Source organism: Epinephelus moara, chromosome 8, assembly GCF_006386435.1.
Source record: "Epinephelus moara isolate mb chromosome 8, YSFRI_EMoa_1.0, whole genome shotgun sequence".
In the NCBI taxonomy this organism is placed as follows: Eukaryota; Metazoa; Chordata; class Actinopteri; order Perciformes; family Serranidae; genus Epinephelus; species Epinephelus moara.
This window is the reverse complement of record NC_065513.1, coordinates 8,753,724-8,777,593: the sequence shown is the minus strand read 5'-3', so window position 1 is coordinate 8,777,593 and position 23,870 is coordinate 8,753,724. Positions and strand designations below refer to the sequence as shown.

The following is a 23,870-nucleotide window of genomic DNA, read 5'->3' as shown; positions in this document are numbered from 1 at the left end:
TTTGTTTTTATTTACACTTTATGTGTGTGAAGAGCTCTACCGCCAGTCAAAATTCCATGGTTCTATCACCTATGACGTCACCGGCGCGCGACCCGTTGTAGTTTGTTGTAGTCCCGTTGAAGTCATGTATACTGGTATAATTTTCAATATGATGTGAAAACTTTGTATCATGATACTTGCGATATTTCAACTAGTTAATGTATTGACATCATACTGTTACCCATGGCAACAACAAGCATGGCTGAAAGCGAAAGTATTACCGACTCCACGGTAGTTCCAAAAAGAGGAGCAGCTTCAGTAGTGTGGAATAAACTGTGGGGTCATTAGACCGGGGCATACTGAATGTTTTGAGAACAGCCTCGGACATTGCTGACTCTTTTACTGCACAGAGAGAACTCATTCAGTGGCTCCTCCGGCAGCAGGACAGCGCCCCTATCTCTCCCCTCATGCTGTGCGCACACTGGAGTTGGTGACGTCAAGTGATTTTGTCATAAACCTTTGGTAATGCAAACCTACGTGAGGTTACAGCGTGATGACTAGAAGGAGAAATGGCAGAGCATAAAGGAAAAAAAAAACACAACTCAACAGGAAAACACCTGTTGATTTTTATGTATAGATCCTGGGATACATTGTTTGTTTTTGGCAACAGTTTAAATGTGTAATTTGTGGTAGATTTTATTTTGTGTTTAATATTGTATACAGAATCTGAATCTCACTCTGACTTCCTGTTGTTTACAAACTAAAGAAATGAGAGATCATTTTTGTTTAGTTTTTACGGAATATTTGAAGGCAGGCTGTTAGGTTGACATGTAAAACGATATCACTTATTTTGTTGCAATTCTATGTTCTTTTTCTTTACTAATTTGTCATATCCTTAGGAATATTGCTATCGCAAAAATACCCTGAAATATTGTGATGATATTTTAGAGCCATATCCCCAACCCCTAGCGGAATGTTAAGATTACTCTGATGAGTCAAACTTACGCAGGAAAAATGAGACTCCCATGTGGGGTGGGGATCGCATGCAGCTCCAGTCTACAGTAATCAAGGGGAAACAGCGTTTTCAGATCTCTTACATCTTCCCATAGCTGGAAATGTCTTTATATCTCTAGCCATTGTTTAACTCCATTTCAAAGGTTCCTTTTACAGCTGGTTCATTACCTTCACATCTGTACTGTATCTGTGGGCTCCTGCCTTCACTCCGTTTGGCTCTACTCTGTGTGAGGTGAGGGTTTTAGCTAAATCACAACCCTTTACTGGGAATAATGGCCCACCTCCTTCACAGAGCAGCAATTTAAATTCATCCCCTTTGCAAAGGAAGCCAAGAAGACATTTACAATGTGAAGCATATTTGGAAGAGAAATGAAGGCGTGGAGTCCAGGTTCCGCACAAAAGGGAGCTGCAAAATACAGTTAGGGGGTATCATCCTCTCAGTTCATTTTTCAAACAGAGAAGATTGACATGTTAGTTCTCTGGAAACACTTGATATAATATCTAACACTCTGAGGTGCCTTCATGTTTATTCAGCTTTGTGTACTATAGTCTGTGTGCATTTATGTGTTATTGCTAAGCCTTAAAGTGATATCTCACTGTTCTTTTTTGATTTGTCACACAGTACAGATGTGATTTAGAGTGTTGTTTCCAAGTGGCTAAAAATGCTACATGAAAGCATATTTTAACAAAAACACATCGAATTTAGGAGGACTGTAAGAGCCTAGAGCTTACTCTAACCTATGAGCACTCGAAAGGCTGACATGCTGCAGGATAGTGGAAGTCTGACTTCAGACCTTTTCAGTATCTTCGTAAAGACCTAGTCTTAACAAGTCTTGTTGGCTGTGTTGGACCTTTGTTAATGTTATCTTTTAGAACAACCTCTTCTTACATAAGATCATGACTGGAGACCTTTGCTGCTGATACATGGTCAAGCTGGGCACAGATCTTCAAAGTTATTGAAACCTGTAAAACTGGAAACCCTAAAACTGCACACCCCTAACAACCGTTTCCATAAACACACAGAAATGCCATAGTACTGGCAGCCAACACAAACTGTACTGCTGATTAAATACAGCGACAAACCACTGAGCGATTGATAGGTCATGATTACAACTGCTGAAATCCTTCAAGAACACAAATTCTCACATTCAGGAAAAAAAACTTTCACCAAACGAATTGCATTGCTAGTCTATAGCATACTGTCATCCACGTGGCAAAGGGGAAACACAAAATTTCGATCAGATGGTGAGTGAGGAGATGTGCATAAAACAGACCTTACGATAATGAATGTAGCCACCACGACGTCACCCACTGGTTTCTGGACTCCTGTTTTGAAGCCTTCTGGCCATTGCTATATTGGATTTTTTGAAACCAGAAGTGACCATATTTGGATGACAAAGTTGAGATAACCCAAACGTTAAGTGCATTTACAGCTACAGCATGGTAAATTGTGATAATGCTAATGTTGATTCTAATTTTCGCAAGTGAAAACCAGGCTTAAAACCATTAAAACAAAATGTACTCATCAGAACAACTGAACATCTGACTTCGTAGAGGGTCTTATAGTAAAATCAAACACTGACCAAGACATTTTTAGATGAGGTAAATGTCACAATTAACTTTTTTGAATTGGAAACACTCTATAAAAGCAACAGCTAGGCCACACTATGGCTATACTCTGTGAACCTGGGAAGTAAACCATGGTTACATTACCTAACCAGTGTTGTCATCATCATAGAAACTTATCAACAGACGACATACACTGTCACTCAAAGCTGCCACAATCTTAATTTTTTTCACTCCCCATACAGCTATGATGAACGGGTAAATTAGCTGTAGAGACTAAAATATTTTTGTACCAGACTGTAAACATGTTTCTTTCTGCTGTAAAGTTGGGCATTTTAATTTGGGGACTGGGGATTGACTTGCTCTTGGAGCCAACCTCAAGTGGCCATTCAAGGAACTGCAGGTTTTTGTACTTGCATGTTGGCTTCTTTGTTCAGCCCGGAGTTTGCCACTTGACTGCAACAAAGAGAGCTGAGGGAGAGTGAACCTCAACACGTCTCTCCCCACAGGGCAAAGCAATGGACAGTCACACAAGACTTTGTCTAACTAATCACAAAATGGGTACGTTTCAGAGCGTTATCATGCAGTCACCAAAACAACCACCACATTATGCATTGATGATGTTGACCTAGTCAGGAAATATACAGTGCCCCAGGAAACAATTTACTGTAGGCCGACGTGGAAGTTAGTATCCCTCTGGTTTCGTATTAGATTTTTCCGTTGGATTTTGGCTCATTGCAGAAAATAAGCTCTGTGGCAAACAGACGTTTATGATACACATTTTGTTCAGCAAGATGATCTTCACAAATGAAAGAACTTTTATGGTTTTCGAAGCCTAAATACAATCGCCAGAGGTAAAAAGCTAATGTTAGTCTATAAACAAACTACAACATGGTTGCGTGTCCAAATGTCAATTCCAAACATTCCCTAGTGGGGTATTTTCTGATATTTTATGATGTAGAACAAAACTTGAAAGTCTATTAGTCTAGGCGTCTAACAAAAACCCAGCCAAAAAACCCACTTCAACCTAGACTTCAAGACGATGGAACTGGAAGTGCTAAAATGCTAACTCATTTTCCGCACTCATTCCTGGGTAATTCCTTTAGCTTTCACACAACAATATATATGGTCAAATGCATCCCAGACCACCTTGCATGTGGCTTGAGTGATTGGATCACGATGCGTCTTGCTAACATGCACTTGTATTTACCGCTGTAAATACAAGTGATCGGATCATCCAAGATGCATGTTAACACCAAGTGAAAACGGGCTCCTAGACATTCTGTATATGCAGTCTTTGTATTTGCACTCTTCCTACTTTGTATCACAAGTTTTATCTTATCATAAAGTGCTAGTTCTAAATACTAGTACTAATACTCCTCGCACTCAAATGTTAATAGTTTTAAATAATTGTCATGAAAGTGATAGCTGGATCAAAAGGTGCATGACGGCAGTCCTTCAGAACCACTCACTGTATAGATTAAGCTACAGACTGCCAACACCACCTGATCTAGACCGCAACATACTTTGTTCAAAATAGTATGCACAACCAAATCATATTTAGAGTTGGCTCAACAATCATAATGTGTGTCCTGGCCATTGGAAGATAGAGCTAATGCCATATGCCCAAATAATCTTCATTTGTAGAGAGTTTTCTATAAGCATTACAAATAACAGCTATACAGCTGCATATCTTTGTTTTTGTTTTTTTTAAACTGTTTGGAGCAACCTGGCATGAAAGTCATAAAGCTTAGAAACACAGATACATGAGGCAGACAGTGCAGTATGTTTTGCACGTGGTACCTCCATCTGCTGTTGAGCTGAGTTGAACAAATAGTAATGCAATATGCAAATACACACATGCTGCATATACATCATGTGTATGTGTGAGTAATAGACTGCTTGGCTGGACACACTCTGCATGATACAGCCATCTGTAGACCTGACTAATGTATTATGTTTTTGTTATTACACATTCTATTTATGTACTGTATTCGAAGAGTAATAACTCTAATTATTTTTTGTATTTTTTTGCAGATACATCACTAGATATTTTCTCATGACATAAAATGAAACTCCCAGCATGCATTTCAGCTGCAACTCCTACAGCAGAGCAGAGTTCTAGTTTTTTGCATGCGATCCCACAGTGAACCTTAACCTCCAGAGGCCTTTTTTTCCCATCCCTGGTGTTCTCTGGCCATTCTACAGATTGAGTGTGCATACATGCTATAAGAAATGTGTTTGCTTGCTATAAGTGTGTGCGCACCAAGTGTGCAATCTGTTGGATATTGCTCAAGGAGGGGTTGAGGCAACGAAGCATAAGACTGCAGTCACTTCTTGTTCAGTCAAGGCAGCACGGGACACCTGTGCCATCTCCAGTGCGACTGCTCCGTCTCTCTGCAAGTATCCAGTGGCCATGCTGCAGGCCTGATTTAATGGAAACTGGCAGTTGAATAAGCTGACAGGCAAACTCCCATACCAGCCAACCAACTGCGCAATTCTGCACAAATGAACATTTGTAATGAATATTACTTCTGCTTGACAAAGTACTAAACTGTGTATTGATTAGGAAGTGCAGCATATGATGCAAAGACATGTTATATTTGGGAAATCAGTCACTGATCAGAGATTGGTTTAGAAATCATGGATCCCTCAAGAGTTATGGGGCAGAAGTCCTGTAATTGTCCTTCCATATGGCAACGTTTAAGCATAAAATTAATAAGGGTTTACGTATAATCCCGGAGATGTTCACTTTAGCCACTTTAGCGAAGTTCAATCTGCCAGTGAATCCTTTTGCAGTGGTTGGTGTACCACTGTAGCCCATACTAAAATATCTCAGCAACAATTGGATAGACAGCCATGAAATCTGGAACAGATATTCATGATCCCAAGAGGATAAGACGTAATGACTTTGGTGATCACCTGACTTTTCCTGTAGCACCGCAAGCCGGTCAAAGTTTTCACTTATCTTGTTAAATACTGCATACATATAGCACCATCATCAGGTTGTAATTCTAATCCGTCAAATATTTTGGTTCATGATCAAATTACAGCTAATAAGCTAGGAGTGGCAGGAGCTCTGTCCAGACTTGGGTTGGGAACCAAAGGATCATGGACTGGTAGCTGGAGAGGTGCAAGTTTGCCTCCTGGGCACTGCTGAGGTGCCCTTTAGTAAGGCACCGAACCCCAAACTGCACAGGCGCCAGTCCATGGGCAGCTCCATCTGACATCCCTCCATTTAATGCATGTATAGGTCCTGTTTGTATATATGTGTGTTTTACGGGCCTGTGTGTTAATGTCAACAGAGTGAGAAAATTGAATTGTCTTCAGGGATAAATAAGGTTTATCTCCCTCTATTTTTAGCATGCTAACAGGCTAAACTAAAATGGCTAAGACATAGGGTTGCCGCTTTCAGGGTAAATAAATAAGGGACACCTTGCCAGCTGCCCCATGCCTACCCCACAAATCAAGCAAGGGGTTGGGGCGTCCTCCCCCAGACACTTCATTTCCTGCATTCTGGCAAGGAAACTATGAAAGAAGGAAAGGACATGATGTCAGTGACAATGTTCGAATTTTAAATTGGAGTCAGACTTTGGTGCCAGTTCTACTTAAGTTAGCGGGGCAGGCACAGCAGATCTCACTTATAAACCATCATCACCTTTGACTGAAAAATCTGTCCACCAACTTAAAAACTCAGATTATGTGATGCTATCTGACATTTTTTATCTAATCATGCATGTTCGTATTCCTTGACATTGGTATCCGAACTCAACTCAAGCCCATCACTGACATCATGTCCTTTCCCTCTTTTATATTTTCCTTGTATTCTGGGGAATTGTTATGCACCAAATGTGGTTTCTATGCATCAATTTCACTGTCTTCTGCTACTCTCAACATGGACATAAAGGAAATTTGCATTCATTATATCAAGGATTAAAACATCCAGTCATAGACAAGGGCAAAATGTTTGCTCTGTCAAAATACATGAGATTGGGAATAACATTACAAAAAGTCTGTTTTTCACCCTCAGTCCAAAACCTCTTGTAAAGAATGAGGTAGCCTGGCCTTTGGCAGATTGTCTATCAATGTGAAATTATACATATCTATAGGCTTATAGAGGCTTTATGTATGAAATCAATTTAATTTTAGCAATCAGTCAAACACCTTTCATGAAGGATGGGGTACAAGCTAATACCAACAGTACACACACTCCAACTCCATCAAAAGAGAAGTCTGGGGTATCATGATTTAAACAATTCCACTGTGCGTCCTCTGCCCCTGCACTGCTCAAAAATGGCAGTCCCGTGTTCCTTCAGGTCGCAGAGTCCACCATGGGTGACAAAAAAATAAAAATATGGCAAACTGTACAGTTTTCCTTGTACTCATTCCCACTGACAGAACTGACCTACTCATGGTCTGCCATCCAAGTCTGTATTTGGACAGCCTCTTTCTCTTCACAAATAGACTTGAGCTAGACGTATTCAGGGACATAATATAGGCAATAATTGCATCCGGTATTGATTCAGTAAGGGACAATACGTTTTACTTTTTATTTTAGCCCGGTCCCGTCTTACACAGGACAGATGGCAACCCTACGATCACAGCACAGCAAACATTACCTACTAAACATCAACATGTTAGCATTATCACTGACATCAGTACATGAGCTTACAACACAGTTGTGCCTAAGTGCATCCTAACAGAGGAGCTAGCATGGCTGTAGACTCTAATCTTGAGAAAGGGATCAAAGGGTAACACTTCCTGAGCATAACAATAGCTTTCTACTATTGGAAACAGTGCAGCTCCTTGGGAGCAGTTCTGGGTTTAAATGCTTTGTTCAAGGGCATCTTGACACCAATTCTAGAGGTAGAGTATGTTTTTACTTTTCCTTTCTCAGCTGCTGTGAGGATTTGAATCAGAAACATTTCTCTCAAGAGTATTCTTCTTCACATTATGATCCATGCTACAGTTCAAGCATAAGTAACATTTTCGGTGGATGTTGCAAATGCCTTGGTAATACAGTACATCAGAATGAAATTTAAACAGGGGGAAGCATATGTATTGCCTACACCCATAGCATAACAGTTCAGTAATCAAAGAGCTTATTTGCCAAAAGTGGTATGCATGAACAGGCGTGTAGAGGAAGTCTAACCTGCCCTGAGACATGCTAAAGCAATCAATACCATGTTAGCCATCATTAGCTGCTACTTATGTAACGGTGTGGGAGAATGAAGTCTCCTCCTGTGCTGTTGTAATGTGATGACTACCATCTCCAGGCACAGATGTGATGTGGGCAGAACCCCGGGGATAAGGCACTGCAAAGCCTCTTAGGTACCATCTAAGCACACTGCCTGCAGTTTTAATGGGTGTCTTCAGCAAAGTTTTCATACAGCATACTGAGACAAATAAAAACATGTTCCCCGTGTTCAGAAGCAAGTTGTGATGGGTACTGGCAGCGAATATGTAAAAGTGGAGTGCTGTTTTCTTGATTAACAGTGTTGCCTCATGCTGCATCTCTGCAAGGGGGATTTCATCAAACAGCAAGCTCTCCTGGTTTACATTCAACTTCCAACTGAATTTCAAGTTTATTTCTTTATTTCAAGTTGATTGGAAGCAAGCATTTGCATCACTTTGGTGGATGCTCAGGAGTTTAGAATCTTTGCTTTAATAGGCAGCCCCCAAGCGATTGTGTGCACCTACTAGGACATCATACTGTGAGGTGAGGTTGTTAGAAGCATATTTATAAAGATAAAACGAGGAATGAATATGATGTCAAAGCAGAGTCCTACCTGCGAGATAAGCCTATGTCTGTTCCTGTATTTAACTTTGTTGGTGTCATCCAACAGTCACCTCCAGGGTTTTTGATTAAGTACGAAACTCAGTACTTTAAGGATACCTACCAAATGGTACCCTTATACCTCGGTACTACCGAGTACTAATTCACGTTAAATCCCTTGTTGCTAAATGTCACCACCTGAGAGTGCATCTAGGTGAGAACGCACAGATTATACAGGAGGCAGAAGTGCATTAAAGCGCCCTGAAGCCAGGAAGCAAGCACAGGCGGAGCAAGCACAGCTCTGCAAAGCCACTGGGTTCAACTTTAGACTGGAAGCCAGCCGTCAGCTTCCAAATGAGCCCAAAATATGGCTTTTGCAATCTGGTCTAGTTTCTTTTCTATGTTATTTTGGTAATAGCCTAATGTCAGGTCTACACTTGCAGGCACACCTGCACACATACATACAAACACACAGGCAGACAGACAGAGAGAAAATAAGTTCTTTGCGTGATAACAAAAAAGACAAAGAAGCCGAACTGTGTTTCAGTCTGTTACATTACCCCTGCAGCTTGTTCAAACGTGTTTCATTTGGTTATTATTGTTATTATTATTACTGTTATATTGTTATGAATACAGTCCATCTGATGCTCGTCTTTATGTTTTTCGCTGTTTCATCACTGTAGCCATTATCTCACCATCACTACCATCATTCATATTTTAAGAAGCTACAAATTATATTCAGCCACAAAATAAGCCTGAAAAGCTGGAAATAAGAACTGAAGTACAGAGATTTGTTGCATAGAGTAGGTACAACACTTCCGAAAAATGGTATGTAAAAGTCATTAATCTACTATCTATAGGTCACTTTTTTATGTTAAAATGATTGTAAACACAATGTAAAAGATAATTATAAATGATAATTGCAACATTCCTTGATCACATTTCAAAATCCCAACATGATGTCCTCGAAGGAGAAAATCAAAGGAGTTCAGTTTACTTTGATATTACATGGAGAAAAGCAGTAATCTAAGAGGCTGTAATCAGCAAATGACTTACATTATAAAATCTGTCATCATTTTCCTGTCCAACACCTAATCAATTCATTTAATGCACTCATCATTTCAATACATGTACTCTTTAATATACAGAGTCACAAATGTTTTTGCAGCACTGTTATCGACAAAAAGCCTTTCTGCCTCAAGCAATTGTTCAAACTTTTTTGCATACTGAAGACATTTAGCTGAACGTGCAATTCCCATACAGCTATCCAAATCTGATATTTCATAATTTGCATAACACTGCTTAGATGGAAATTCAGCTGCTGTCTAAACATTTGAACATCAGACTGAATGAACTGCAATAACACATTAGAGTTGCTCAGTTGAGTGAAAACCAGACACTGAACAGGTCTCCAACTGACACAACTGCAGGCCTCCATACTGGTTTATGTTTATTCATCGGTTGTCTCCCAGCTTCCATTTCTTTTACAAAATATCATCTGAATTTAATTCTGTTTTGCAGCTTGTGCATATCTGACGATAACACAAGAGAACCAGAATCATCTTTGGCAAAACCGATCCCGATTGGTCAAAGAGTCAGCCGAAACCAGAGAACGTAATCCAAAACATGTTATTTTACAATATTAGGCCTAAAAACCCTGAGAACATGCTACTAGACTGACACTCTTTCCCCACATGAGAGCAGGTTATCACAGCAACTAGCATGACCAGCAGCGTGTACAGTTGTCAGATGCCATCAGCTCAACCAGGTCCAGACGCTGGGCCATGCCAGGCCGCACACACTCCCTGAGTCTCTGGAGGCAGTGCTGCTGAGTGTATTTTTAGACAGTGCCACCTTATAAGCACAGCCTGGTCGCATCACATCTGTGTAGTTTAAGTGGAGCCATCTCCCATCAAGGCAATGTGCCCTTTTACCAAGAGCCTAAGGTCAGCCTGTAGACCCAACATAGATTTACTGTGACATTTGAAAAAACAATGATGAAACAATGTGTGAGGCTGGGCCTCCTTTGATCACACATTTAGTCATCCCTTCTGTAGTCAACATAATGTCTTTTAATGTATTGTTAAAAAGTTTGTATTACTAAAAGGAAGACAAAGAGTGCCAGCTTTCAGCATAGGGAATAAGAGACAAAGTAAACAAACTTGTGCTGTACCCTACATATTATGGGCAGACAGTGTGTTGTTAGTAGCACTAAAGAGTAAGGACTATGGCAGCATCTAACCAGACCCAAGTGACACTTGCAGATATGTTTACATGGTGTCTAATGTGCTGCAGCTGAGCAGCTAATTAGCTAACTGATGTTAGCAGTGAACTTTTCCCCAGTGAAAGCTTGTTTGGTCGCTGGTTCAACAAGCTAAGGTGCAGAGCAAGATGTGTATTCATGCTTGTAAGATAGATAAGGAGACTTTAGCAGGAAAGCTAATGTGGGTTGTTGTTCACAGTCTGTGGCCCTTGTGTTGTGGAGCTGCTGTCTAGCTCAGTGTCACAGTAACCACAAAATTTCCCTACTGTAATCATAAGGTAATTACGTTGTGCAGACACTGTAGAAAGAAAAGGATAATTTCAAGGCATTTTTTGCCTTAATTAGTTAGCTGCAGAGGTGGAAAGTTGTTTTTTTGTAGGTCATAAGTGAGTCTAAAGTCTTTGGACTCAAGTCCCAAGTCAAGAAAGACAAGCCCTAAGTCCTTAACTTTGAGTTTTGAGTCCCAAAGAAGTCATAATGCGCTCTACACAAAGTGTAATTCCATTTTAACGACAGAGTAATATTGTTAGTTACTGGTAATTAATATCAGCCTTGACTAACCCTTCTTTCTGCAACTTCAAATGTCAAAGTTAGAAGTTGTTGCATCTCCATCTGTAAGTTTTGATCTGTACATTTTGCAAACTGCAGTACATTTTTTGTTGACTACAACATAGTTCTTGTACGTACGCAAAATTATAGTTTAGGGGTGACCCCGAATAGTCGATGATTCGGGGTCAAGTGTGATTTGACTGCCAGTCGCACCATCGAATCGTTGCAAAATGTGGTTATGAAACAAGACCGTACCATTCTGAATATAGGGGGTGCTCACTGCTGCTGAACATCTTGATTTGACATAGAATGTATTTGTTTTCTAGTAATTCATGATATATAGCCTATTTTGATACAAACATCAGCCTAATTTCTGTTAATAAAAAATTGAAAATGACGCGTGCGTTTAATCAGTAGGCATAATCATTACTACGCATGAATAAATCCCCCAGTTGCTCGATCCAAATAAGCTGAGTTGAGTGAGTGCGCTGCAGGACCATCAGAGCAGCATCGAGGCCTACGGTGATTTACGGTGGCGGAGCACATAAACAAACACTTTGGAGGAGGTGTGTGCTCTCAAATCAAACTTTTTTTTAAGGATTATTCGTTTACCTGAAGTGTCTTGAAACGAATTTCACCGCTGATTGTTTTCTTGATAGACTCTGATTTTTTATTTGGCTACTTTTTGTCCGACGTGGCTAAACAATTGAGAGCGGTGACGCACAGTCCATGTGGATGACCTTGTATGAACGAGCGGTGACGCACAGTCCATGTGGATGACCTTGTATGAACGTGAGTTGATTGATGAAGTAACTTGAAGTCAGAAAGAAGGAAAACTGTTTCTAAACCTTTTGATGATGTTTTTGGATGTTTATTTGTGAATGAAATGGCAAGCTCTGACGAGTCAGAAATGACTCCTGCTAAAGACATTGATGAGGCTGCAGCGCATCTGCGCTCATCTAGAGCATCATACCTTGATGAAGTGGAAGGAATAAAGATAAAGATAAAATGATAACCCTTTTACTTTTATTATTATTATCTTATTATGCCAACTGAAGAATTACATTTGTTTATTTGGGGGTTTCAGCTCTTTTCTCTGGAGCGGAAAGTGACGCAAATGAGCTCATTAATCAATGAGGGGGAAAACAACATGATTCAACGATTAGTCGGCTAAAGGAAAAATCTGTCAAATCAGATTCAACTATTATATAGACCTATTATAGTTAGTATCATTTTTAACGTAACGTAATGTTAATTCTTCGTGGTTCTCTCCTGCAACTTGATGCGACCTAATTGTTTCAAACAAAGTGGATCATCTGCAGAACTGAAATAGCGTTAATGTTTGTTGATTGAGGAAATGAAGGAAAATAAATTGATTTATGGCACACTTTTTTAATACATACTTTTTAATCTTTGGGCTTGGGGGAAGGTATCAAGTAATTCTCAAGTCAAAACGCTCAAGTATGAGTGAAATCATGAGTCAGTGGTGTTATAGTTTACGTCAAGTTACAAGTAGTCTTTAATTTGCCAAGTCGAGTCTAAAGTCGTTAAATTTGTGACTCGACTCCAAGTCATGTAACTTGAATCCACTCCTCACCTCCAACAGAAAAGGTTGGGAGAAAGGTAAAGGCAAAGGTACCCAGACAAAAGTGAACTGGGGACACAGCATTTCATGGTCAGCACTCTAAGCCACAGGCCACCACATTACCCCAATAAACTGTCACTGAATGTTAAGAGTCTGTGGCAATGTTGCTCTGTGAAATTGTATGTAGGCACAGCCATGCTTTGAGCTAATTGCTAACATGCTCACAATGACAATGTTAACATTCTGATGTAAAGCAGTTATAATTTTTCCCCCTTTCACAACCATTGTTTTGCATGTTAGCATGCTAATATGTTCTCATTAGCAATAAATACAAAGTACAGCTAAGGCTGTTGGGAATGCATAGATTTTAATAATGCCTAGATACCACACCTCAAGATGGAGCCTATTTATTTCTGATGGAGTTGCTCACCTGGCACATATGCCAAAAAAGTTTTCTGGCTTCTGGCTTTACTTCCACGGTATGCCGCCCACTGAATATGCGCGGTAGTTTTTTGCCCGCTGGCCCCGCTTCCAAGTTTCTGCTAGGCCCATAGACTTTACATTGTGACAATGTCACAGATTTTTAAACACCTTTTTAAACAAAACCTTAAATGAATCACAATTTATTCTGAGGTGGACATAAATGTTTGTACAAAATTCCATGCCAAACCATCCAATGGTTGTTGGGATTATTTACCCCAAACCATACATGTGAGCCTGCTAGTAGTGTTCGATAAAGGGTCAAGGGATCAGAAAGTCTGATTCATCCTCTGGAGACCATGAATATCTGTAAAAAATGTCACTGAAGTCTATCAAATAGTTGTTGATAAATTTCAATATGGACCAATCTGATTGAGCAACCATGGCTAAAAATGTAAATGTGTCATACTACTTTTTTGGTTATGGTACGCAATATAGTTCACAGCTGAAAAAAACAAATTTCACATATATGGTATCCTGGTGTACCTTTGAGCAGAACCAGAGATTTTTTTAACACCTTCGTCTTTTGTGCTAATGATTCAGTCCAGAGGCTTTCATGTCCATCCAAGCCTTAAAAGTAACTATAGCAACTACCAGTCATTCTCACTGACAATACAGAAAATGAACAGCACATTTAGTTCTGAAACTGTGAATGCTTGAAACTTTTCCCACTTCATGACTCCATACAATGCAAATGTCATAGCAGCTGACAAACTGACTAACAGACATTTTTTTAGGCTGTGCCACTGACGATACAAATAAATCCCTCCATGACTGACCCAATTTCTGTACAAAGAAGTGCTAAATACAGTAATTAAAATCCACTATAGATGTTGCATTTATAACTGATTTACCCACTCACTGGACTGCTCAGTGCCCCCCTCTATTGGGTGTAAAACTGAACTCATCTACATGATCCAAATAAATTAGATGACACACAACAGATCGAGAGGCTGCAGACAGCGAACTCTCAGAGGGAAGCTGGGCCAATGCAGCAGAAAAAGCGAAGGATAGTAAAACCCAACACACAACCCCCACACACACCCTCATTCCCCTCCATCCCAATAAAACAGAAGCAGTCTGTCTCTCCTGGAACAGATATTAACCCCAAGATTGATTTAATTTGAATAGCAGTGAGGCTCGAAGAGCTGTTCTATCAGCTACGAATCCCTCCCTTGGCTCCCACTCTTGATCTGCATTGAGCTATACAACTCAGAGATTTCTCCTGTCCCCATCCTACAGAGGACCATCTGCCTATTAGCGAGCTGAAGTCAGAAGTTGAACTGTTAAACGCAGAGTGAGAGAGTGTCTCAATGGGCAGATTTGGTGGTTGCTGTCCTGGTGGATAGCATCTTGTTACAAGCAATACATTCACAGTCAACAATGGGTGTCACATGGAAAGCACTGTGGCTGAAGTTGGGTTTGATGGATGCCTAATAAAGACATGTTACTGTTTACCACTGCAGTCACAGAAGTAATCTTGAGGGTTGTTTTTCAGGATAGAACTTAACAAAATGTAAAAACAGCCTGAAGAAAAAACATGAAGTTGCAGCATTTGCACTGAATTTAAGTTAGGCACAAGGCTTTTATATTTAATGAGGTTCACTTTATTGTAGTTTTAATATGCGTGGCTCCCTGGATACACAAACTAATCCCTCAGTTCATGGCAATATTAAGATAGGCCTGACTTTGTTGTCTCTAGCTATGGCAAATTATATCCTGGGATATGTTCGCTGAGCTTTTAACCTAACCTCTGGGACAAAACACACCCTGAGGCAAATTCAATACAGGCTGATTTATTGAATGGGCTTGCAGACTTTATGGTCATCGATTTAATCCTATTAGTTGTGTTTTCCTTTACAATTTCATTTATCTGTCAAGAACAATTTGGTAACAAGAACAACAGGAAGCTCAGAGTAGATCACGGTCAGGTCTTTACAATGTATGCTAGTGTTACAATGTGATACCACAACTCATCACTGTTATAAGCGACTGAGAAGATTTACACTGATAAGAAAAAAAGCATGTTAAGAGTATGGAATGAGGAAAAATTCAAATAAGTGGGCTGTTGAATTCCGAGCTTTGTCTCAATGCATGTTTTTTACCCTATCTACAAAACCACAGCAACTATGTTTGGTTATGAGCTTCTCAAGTAATAGAAGGAAGCAGAAGTTCCATAGTTAGCAATTGTGTTAGCAATTTAATGCTTACATTTTTTAATGAATACATTTGGTAATTTTCTATATTTTTGAAGAGTCAACCCCCTATCCCATAAAATTCGAAGTAAATATATGCTACTGAGTACGCCGTATGTAAGCAGAGCCTACAATGTAAGAGGAGCAGTAAAGGAGGCAAAAGGGACTACGTAAAGGAAGTGGAACTAAAATTCCAGGAAGGCCATCCCAGAGGTATGTGGGAAGGTTTAAGAACTCTGACAGATTACAAGAGCTTTTGACCTGGAATATAAAGTGTTATTCCTTCATCATTTTATCCGATTAGACATTTGTGTTAGATTTTGACATAATTAGTGTATGAATTCTTGCCTTAATGCAAAAAAGTGTTTGGTGAGGTCACAATGACTTTGACCTTTGACTACAAAATCAAACCAGTTCATACTGAGTCCAAGTGGAAATTTGAAGACATTTTTTTAAGGCATTCTTGAAATATGGTATTCACAAGAATGGGATGGACAGACTGATGGACAACCTGAAAACATACAGCTAAAAAAGAGGTTAATGGATGAGTGCACCTATGACCTTTTCAACAGTTCAGTGTTTAATACCATAGTTCCCCCCAGGCCGGTCACAAAGCTTGAGGAGCTGGGATTAAATATCCCACTGTACATGTGGATCCTTGACTTCCTGATTGGGAGACCCCAGGTGGTGAGAGTGGGCAGACACACCTCTTCCACCCTAATTATAATGGTCCTATTTAGTGTACAATGGACAATAAAGCAGGGTATGCTTTAGGGAATGGCTACCTTGTGATTGACAAGTCACCAAGGCAGTGTCCTTGGGCTCTCAGATTTGTGATGGCATGGTAGCTACGTCCACTTCTTACATACAGTCTATCACAAATACCTGAAAGAAGTAGAGGGCCTGATCCATTGTAATCAGGACAACAACCTACTCCTGTGGAGATGATAGTGAACTTTGAGAAGAAAAAGGGAAGCGACTACGCCCCCCCTTAATATCAAAGAGTCCTTAGAGGATAGGGTGGACAGCTTCAAGTACCCTGGTTTCCACATCACTAAAGACCTGACCTTGGCGCTGCACACTGACTCCGTACTGAGAAAGGCAAGGCAGAAACATTATCACCTCAGATGCCTAAGAAAATGTTGGGTATCCCCTCAAATACTAAGGAATTTCTACTGCACCATCAAGAGTGTCATGATGGTTATAATAACTGCCTGGAATGGAAACTACCAAACTGGATCGCAAGGCCCTGCAAAGAGTGGTTTGTTCTGCTGAACATACATTAGGCGCTGCTCTACCCTGCCTACCCTACCTATTTACACTAGGCACCACAAGAATAAGGCTGACAGCATCATTAAAGATCCCAACCACCTGCAAAATGGCCTTTTCTGCCTGCTGTGGTCAGGAAGAAGGTACCGGATACACCAGCCCAACACAGAGAAGCTCAGGAAGAGCTTCTACCCTCAAGCTGTAGAATCCTAAATGAGGTAGCTGAGTGGAGACACTTTTTTCTCCACCAAATGCAACAACAGCGATCAGTAACATAACGCATTGGGATTTTACTTCCAAACAGCTCACAATGAGTTGTGAAAAGACGAAGTCAGATTCATTTGTATTAATTTATCATCCTATCTGTCAAACACTTGAATGTATTTTTTTTTGTTGCTTTATGTTTTATGCTTCATGCTTTATGTTGCCGTCATATTCTTCCAGAGCTTAATATAGCTCTGAAAAGATAAAAGCAGCTCCTAGACCTTTACATCACAGACCCGTACAGAAACACTGAGCTCAACCCTCCCCCACACCAAGGCCTTTAGATGACACAAGCCATCAAGGTCACCTCACATGAACTAGCATGAAACATTCGACTAGAGCCCTTTCCCTGTTAACCCCCCTGCTCAGTGATGCTGCAGTATAGACAGTGATTCTGGGAAAACAGCTGTATTCATGTAGAAACCAATTTCCCTGCGGTCCCTGTTAACACAACCAGTACAAAGCAGACATACATTCTACCTGACAGCCATACACAAATACAAACAGCTTTGATACTGAGAGCAGTTGGAGTAACAGTATGGCCCACAGAGGAAGAAATACTACCTACAACCGCCTCTACCTCAGGCACTTTGCCAAGTTCTAAATGATTCTGCATGAGTATTTTTTACTATCAACATTTACTGTGGAGTTTAATGTTCCATGATGCTGCAACACTTACTTAAGTGACTTAACTGGCAGCAATGATATTATGAGTGTGCACATGTATGCTTAACTAACAACACTGATTAACTAAACTGGTGCGACTTGACAATGTGCTTGTATGCTGTCTGTGGAGCTGAACATCATCGCAACAATACGTCAACTAGCCTATAGCATAATCCGGTCCCTGAAATTTAGTTATGGCTTTTTGTTTTGGTGTGCTACTCTTTCTATGGGCACCACAAACAATACTTTTAAAAGAGCATAGGTACTTAAATGGTGCCTAAACCACTACTTTTCTTTAAAACAAAGCACAAAACAATGTACAACAACTTTAAAAAACTTTTTTACTGCAAAGGCAAATCTGAACTTGAAACTGAACAATACATTTCCTCTTAACTTTTTTAAGGTTTACTTTAAAAATGTCACTGAATACAAAACATTATTAACAATTCACATAACAAATTCACAATAAAACCTAACCCGACTACAATAATTAAACACTCAACAATGTTACAGTATGAATAACAGCAAAGTACATTCAGAGTTGTGATCAATAATTTTCTTCCTACCTCAGCAGATCTCAGCAGTTAGACATTTCTGTATTATCTGTTCAGGAGCTGCTGAGATTGTAACTATATTGAGAATAGCTGGTCCACCTTAACACTCACACCTTAAGTAAGTCAGATCAGGTTCCAATGTGAGACTACCTTCGCTCACTAACTTTGGGGCTTACCTGCTTCACTTGAATCAGCAGATGGCAAGCAAGACACTTGAACAATTTGGGGTCTTGAGGAGTCGTGGCATTTTATCACTGACAAACAGCCTAAACTGTTCACACATCGAATTGCTACATTTAACATCATATTCTCTGCTCCAGTCACTGCGGCGTGTTTGCCTGTGCCTAACAGCAGCCTTTTGATGGTCATTTACACACTGTCAATAACAATAACTATGTCAGGTAACAAACTGCGTCGGGCTCGGGTCGGGTTCGGACTTAAAAATCAGAAAGTCTGTCGGGTTCGGGCCGGGCTCGGTTATATATGTCTCGGACTCGGGTTGGGTTCAGTCAGGAAAATATATAATATAATGCCCCGCCCAAAATATATAGTTTAATAATCAAATTAATATCTTCAACATGGGGGTGACTAGTCGACTAATGGCATTAAATGACGACTATTGGATGACTAAGAAAATTCTTAGACAGTGGCATCCCTACTTGGCTACACACTTGCTAGCTACACAATCAGCAAAAGTGGAACTACCAAAAACTGCAGTTCCTTAAATGGCCACTTGAGGCTGGCTCCAAAAGTGAGTCAATCCCAACAGACCCCCATATAAACATGCCCAACTTTGCAGTAGAAATAAACATGTTTACCGCCTGTTACAAAAAAAATGGTTTTGGTTCCTATAGCTTATTTCCTCGTTCATGGCAACTGTATGACGAATTTTTCCAACTCACCCATTTCAGCGCTACAACTGTAAGGCTTAAAGTTACACATATTCAAGGGCGTGGATGCTTTGAGCGACAGGCAGTATGTAAGGCATCGGTACAGTCTACAGTCAAATCCACCCCTCACTTCTCCACAGCTAGGGATGTCCATCAGCCGCTGATATTAGCAAAAAACGTGCATCGGCATCGGATCGGACTGCATGGAAAAATGCCGATCCAAGAACTCCGATCCAGTTTTTCATGGAGTCCGATCCAGGTTATTGGGCCAGCCCAGTGCTCCGCAATTCAAGCAGTCCATTCCAGTGATCCGCTCCAGCACTTACTATCAATCCACCAGGCCAGCATGCAGACACACAGGAAACAGCAGCACCAGGCTGGCACTGACACTACTAAAATAAGTGAAAAGGAAAGGCTGCATTGTTTGTTAAATTTCAACAATGTTTTGTGGTGTTAATCTATTTTTTATTTATTAGGGGGCCAAAGCACAAGTGTGTGGAGTCTTGCTGCTATTCTAATTTCAGTGTTAGACATTTTAAAGATTTCTTGTGTTGATTTATTTTCTATTTATTTAGGGGCCAAAGCAGCCAAAGGAAACCAGCTATATTTTTTATTTAATGTTAATGTTCAAGTTTAAAGTTTGTTTATTTAACCCTGTTAACAATAAACAGGTCAGTTTCTCATACCAACTGCTGTGGATCATTCTAACTAACCCGATTAAGTAGTTGTTCTTGTTAGAGTAATATCGCTTCATCAAACCTTTTCTAACATGACTGACAACAAAATAAGTGAATATGTATAATACGCGCTTGGTATCGGTATTGGCCAAAACTCAAGGCTGTAATATCAGTATCGGATCGGAAGTGAAAAAGCTGGATCGGGACATCCCTATCCACAGCTACACCCTCTTGACCAAATATGGTCACTTCTGGCGCTGAATTCAAGACAGCGACAGCCAAAATGCTTAGATCTGCATGGGCTTTAATATGGGAGTCTACAAACACATGGGTGACCCTACAGTGGCTATGTCCATTATTTTTATTGGTCTGTGGTTATGTTTGCATTGACAAGAGAACATGGCAATTAAGGTATAAATGGCCTATTTCAAATATAAGCCTGGTCCAAAAAAAAAAAAAAAATGCCTCCACCAACATTTGAGGTTGGTTACATGTGTCGAGGATTCTTTTCACATCAGCATTATTTTTGTTGCCTATTCAATATTATTAATATAATTCATCAAAAAATCCTATGTTGCAAGAGTAGAGTACAGTATGACAATATGTATCAAACAGTATGTTGTATGTGTTGCCTGACAGGAAGGAGACAAGGAGACATCCATGTTCCACTATCTGAATCTCATAGCTCTGATCCCACATGGTTTCAGCACGAGTGATAAAAGCATCTGAGTGCTGGCAGGAGATAGAGTATACGTAAGACTCCTGTGTCTCAGAGGTTGCAGAAAAATCAAACCAAAGAGACAGTCGCAAAAAAGATTTTTTGTAAAAATATGAGGAAGGAAAAGGAGGAGAGGGAAGTAGAACAGGGAAGAGAAAAGGTTGGAAACATACAGGACGGTGAGGAAGACTAAAGGGGAAAAGGGAAAATAAGGTGAGATGTGAGAGAAGAACTGGCGGAGGGAAGACAAAGATAACAGAAAGAAAGGATTGGAAAGGTTGGAAAATGAATGGAAATAAGAGAAGGTAATGCAGGCTGCAGGCAGGGAGGATGAGAAAAAAACATAAAAAAGAGAGGAAAGGTTAGGAGAGGGCAGACAACGAACAGGATTAGAAATGGAAAGCAGAGAAGAGTAAGACCAAGATGAGAAGAGAGTGGATGAAAGAAAAAAGGAAGGGAGGGGGAAAACAATACAAAGGGAGAGACAAATAATGGAAATGGATGACAAGCGAGAGACAAAAGAGGAGAGGGAAATTACAGTTGAGGAAATAAAAGGATAGGATGAGATTGCATAGTAAAGGAAGCGATAGAAAGGTATTAGAAAGGAAAAGAAAGGAAAGCAGGGGAAAGGAAAGGAACTTAGATAAGAAAGTGAAAAAGGAAAGGAAAGGACAAAAATAGAAAAGATAAAAGTAGAGCAAAGAAAAGGAAATAAAAGGATAGGACAGAAAAGTGGAATGACAGAAAAGCGGAAGGAAGAAAAGGAAAGTAATGGAAAGAAAAAGACGGGAAAGAAGAGGATATGGGCGAAAAGGAAAGAATAGGAAATTAGAAAGAAAGGAACCAAGAGAAGAGGAAATAAAAGGAAACTGCGAGGCAAGCTGAAAGGGAATGGTGAAAAAAACAGCTGTGCAGAGGCGTATGACGGGGGAAACAGAGGGCAGACGAGGAGATGAGGAACAAAAAAAAGAGAGGCAGGGTATAGAGTGATGGCTTAGGGGGGAAATGTACAGAGAAACAGAACAGCAAGACTGGATGCTGAGCTGAAGCAGTGAGAGTAAGCAATGCATGTCCTTATCTGTATCACAAGCCCAGATTTCCAGACTGATACCTGGCAAACTCCCAGTAATCACAGCAGAAACCAGAGTCTCTTCACTCCAAACTCTCAACACTTCCTCCATCACACCACCACAACCTTAAGCTTCACTTGAGAGGAACTTGGAATGGATATGTCCCTATCACTGTGACCTGGGGCGCCGAATAGGGGGGAAAACGGAGAAGGATTCTAGGGGCCCATGATTAAGAGGAGCCCAGAGAGGCCCCTAATAAAATTATAATACTGACAAAACATAATATGACACTAAGTTATTAACTAACTTATAATCACAAATATATTTTATTTACAATGTACTGGTAACAATAACTTTATTTGTTTTGGAAACATTAAGGAGGCAGAGACGGCAATATGCCTCAAAAATCAGGTAACCAAAAACGGAAAGAAAGGAAGCTAAGAGAGGAGAAAGAAGCAAAGGGTCGACATTATGTCACCCAGTATTTCAAAAAGCAAGGTGGGTTTGTTAGTGGTTCATGTGATGGAAAGTTATGGAATATTAACTTTGTCCCTGGTCTATAAGCAGCTTATAGACCAGGCAGGGATGAGCTAGACTCACAAGTCTAGATGCTTTGCTTAACTAAAGACTGATGACTTTCTCCCTGATTTTGTGTTCAGATGGGCGGATACAATTTCAGAGTTTAAAAAACTCCCTACCTTGCAGAACCAATAGTAAATCTGCAGGGTGGTCCTTCGGTGGCTCGCTGAACTCTTGTGCTCGTAAACATAGTCCGACTAGAAACACGTGCAGCGGTACAAAATGGCTCAAGCTTTGTTGCCGGCCGTTTTCGCCGGTGTGTTAAACACACTTTAGAAAGGAGTGTCCCCAGACTAAAAGAAGCTGGAGATCTCTGATTGTCTGGTGGCGAGACTAGGGATGAGCAAGCAAACAACTTTTATTTTTATTTTTTGCTGAGCGAAAAAAAAAGTCCAAAAAAGTTAATAACTTACAAATCATGGCGAAAAGGTAGTTTCTTGCAACCCTAGAATTAAGATAAAAATATTCACAAATGAAAAAACACTTCTGGTTGCTGATAAGTAGTGTTTAACTTTTGATTTAACACTAAAAATTAAAACCCTCGGCGGGCACTGCAGCGCAAGCAGACAGATGCGCAACTCAGAGCAGCATGTGTCACTGACAGCAGACTCAGAGCGCAGCAGACCGGTGGAAAATGTTACCATCAGCATGTTATTTTACATCAATAAAATCTATTGTATCATTATTTTAAGTCACATTGTTGAAAAAATGTAGTTGTCTGTGTTCAAGCAGGATAATAGGTCTCCACTCATTGCACGTCGGGCTTTCTATTTCCTTTTCAGAGATGCTGTTGCGTTCAAGGTCCCCCCAAAAAAACGGGAGAAAAAAAAAAGGCCGAATATTCATTTTTTATTTTTTTTTCACAATCGAATCCCGTGCCATCGAACGAAGCTTCGAAGCTTCGAAGTTTTTGGGTCAGCCCTATAACGTACACTCTACAGAGCCAGGTCTAGGATCCTCTTCAAGTTTGTCAGGGAGGAATGTGGAAGTGGAAGAAGAGATTGTTCTTTTTTCACAAATATGGGAATGATAGTCAAAAATACCATCAAAATGCATAGTTTTATGTAAAATAGCATCACAAAATGACATGCCTCTTAATTTTTTGCTGCTGTATCGAAAATGGTATCGAGTATTGAATATTTTCCTGGGTATCGATATCGAGTTTGAAATTTTAGTATCGTGACAACCCTATTGGAAACAAAGTGACAGGTCGCTAAAAATCCTGCACATTTGGTGGCTAAAAAGCACCTGAAAACACTTCAATGTCTAAATGTAAAAACAATCTGTTTTTGTTTGTTGGACTCTAACAGTGGTCTGCAGTTTGGCAGGTGTCTCACCTAGGCGTCACACTATCCACCATCCCCTTCACCTCCTGATGGCTCAGCTCATATACTGCGTCACTTTAGAAATGTTAATATATATGATACAATTGAAACATCCAAATGTAACATATTTGTGGTTTGCAAAAATGTAGTGCCAACAGTTTCCTCTGGTGGGGTCCATGTCATTGGTTCGACAGCCCATTGGTTCAACATCCCATTAGTCCGACTGTCCGCGGTGGCCCATTGGTTCAACATCCCATTAGTCCGACTGTCCGCGGTGCTGAACGGCTCGCGGCAGGCATATGGTGCACCGCGACCGGCTTGAGGCGGAGCAGGCTCACGGCTTATGTGTTTGTCACTTTCTTTTTCATTTTAACCCACACCATGATCTTTTCCAGACCCTAACCAAGTGGTTTTTGTGCCTAAACCTAACCAGACCTTAACCACAGGGCAT

The 23,870-nt window shown here is 40.3% G+C and overlaps 1 protein-coding gene across 1 annotated transcript in view; it reads right to left on the bottom strand.

The window, feature by feature from the left end:
• The window catches only part of zmat4a (zinc finger, matrin-type 4a), a 182,543-nt gene that overhangs the window by 75,741 nt on the left and 82,932 nt on the right, over positions 1-23,870 (bottom strand). The window lies entirely within an intron of this gene.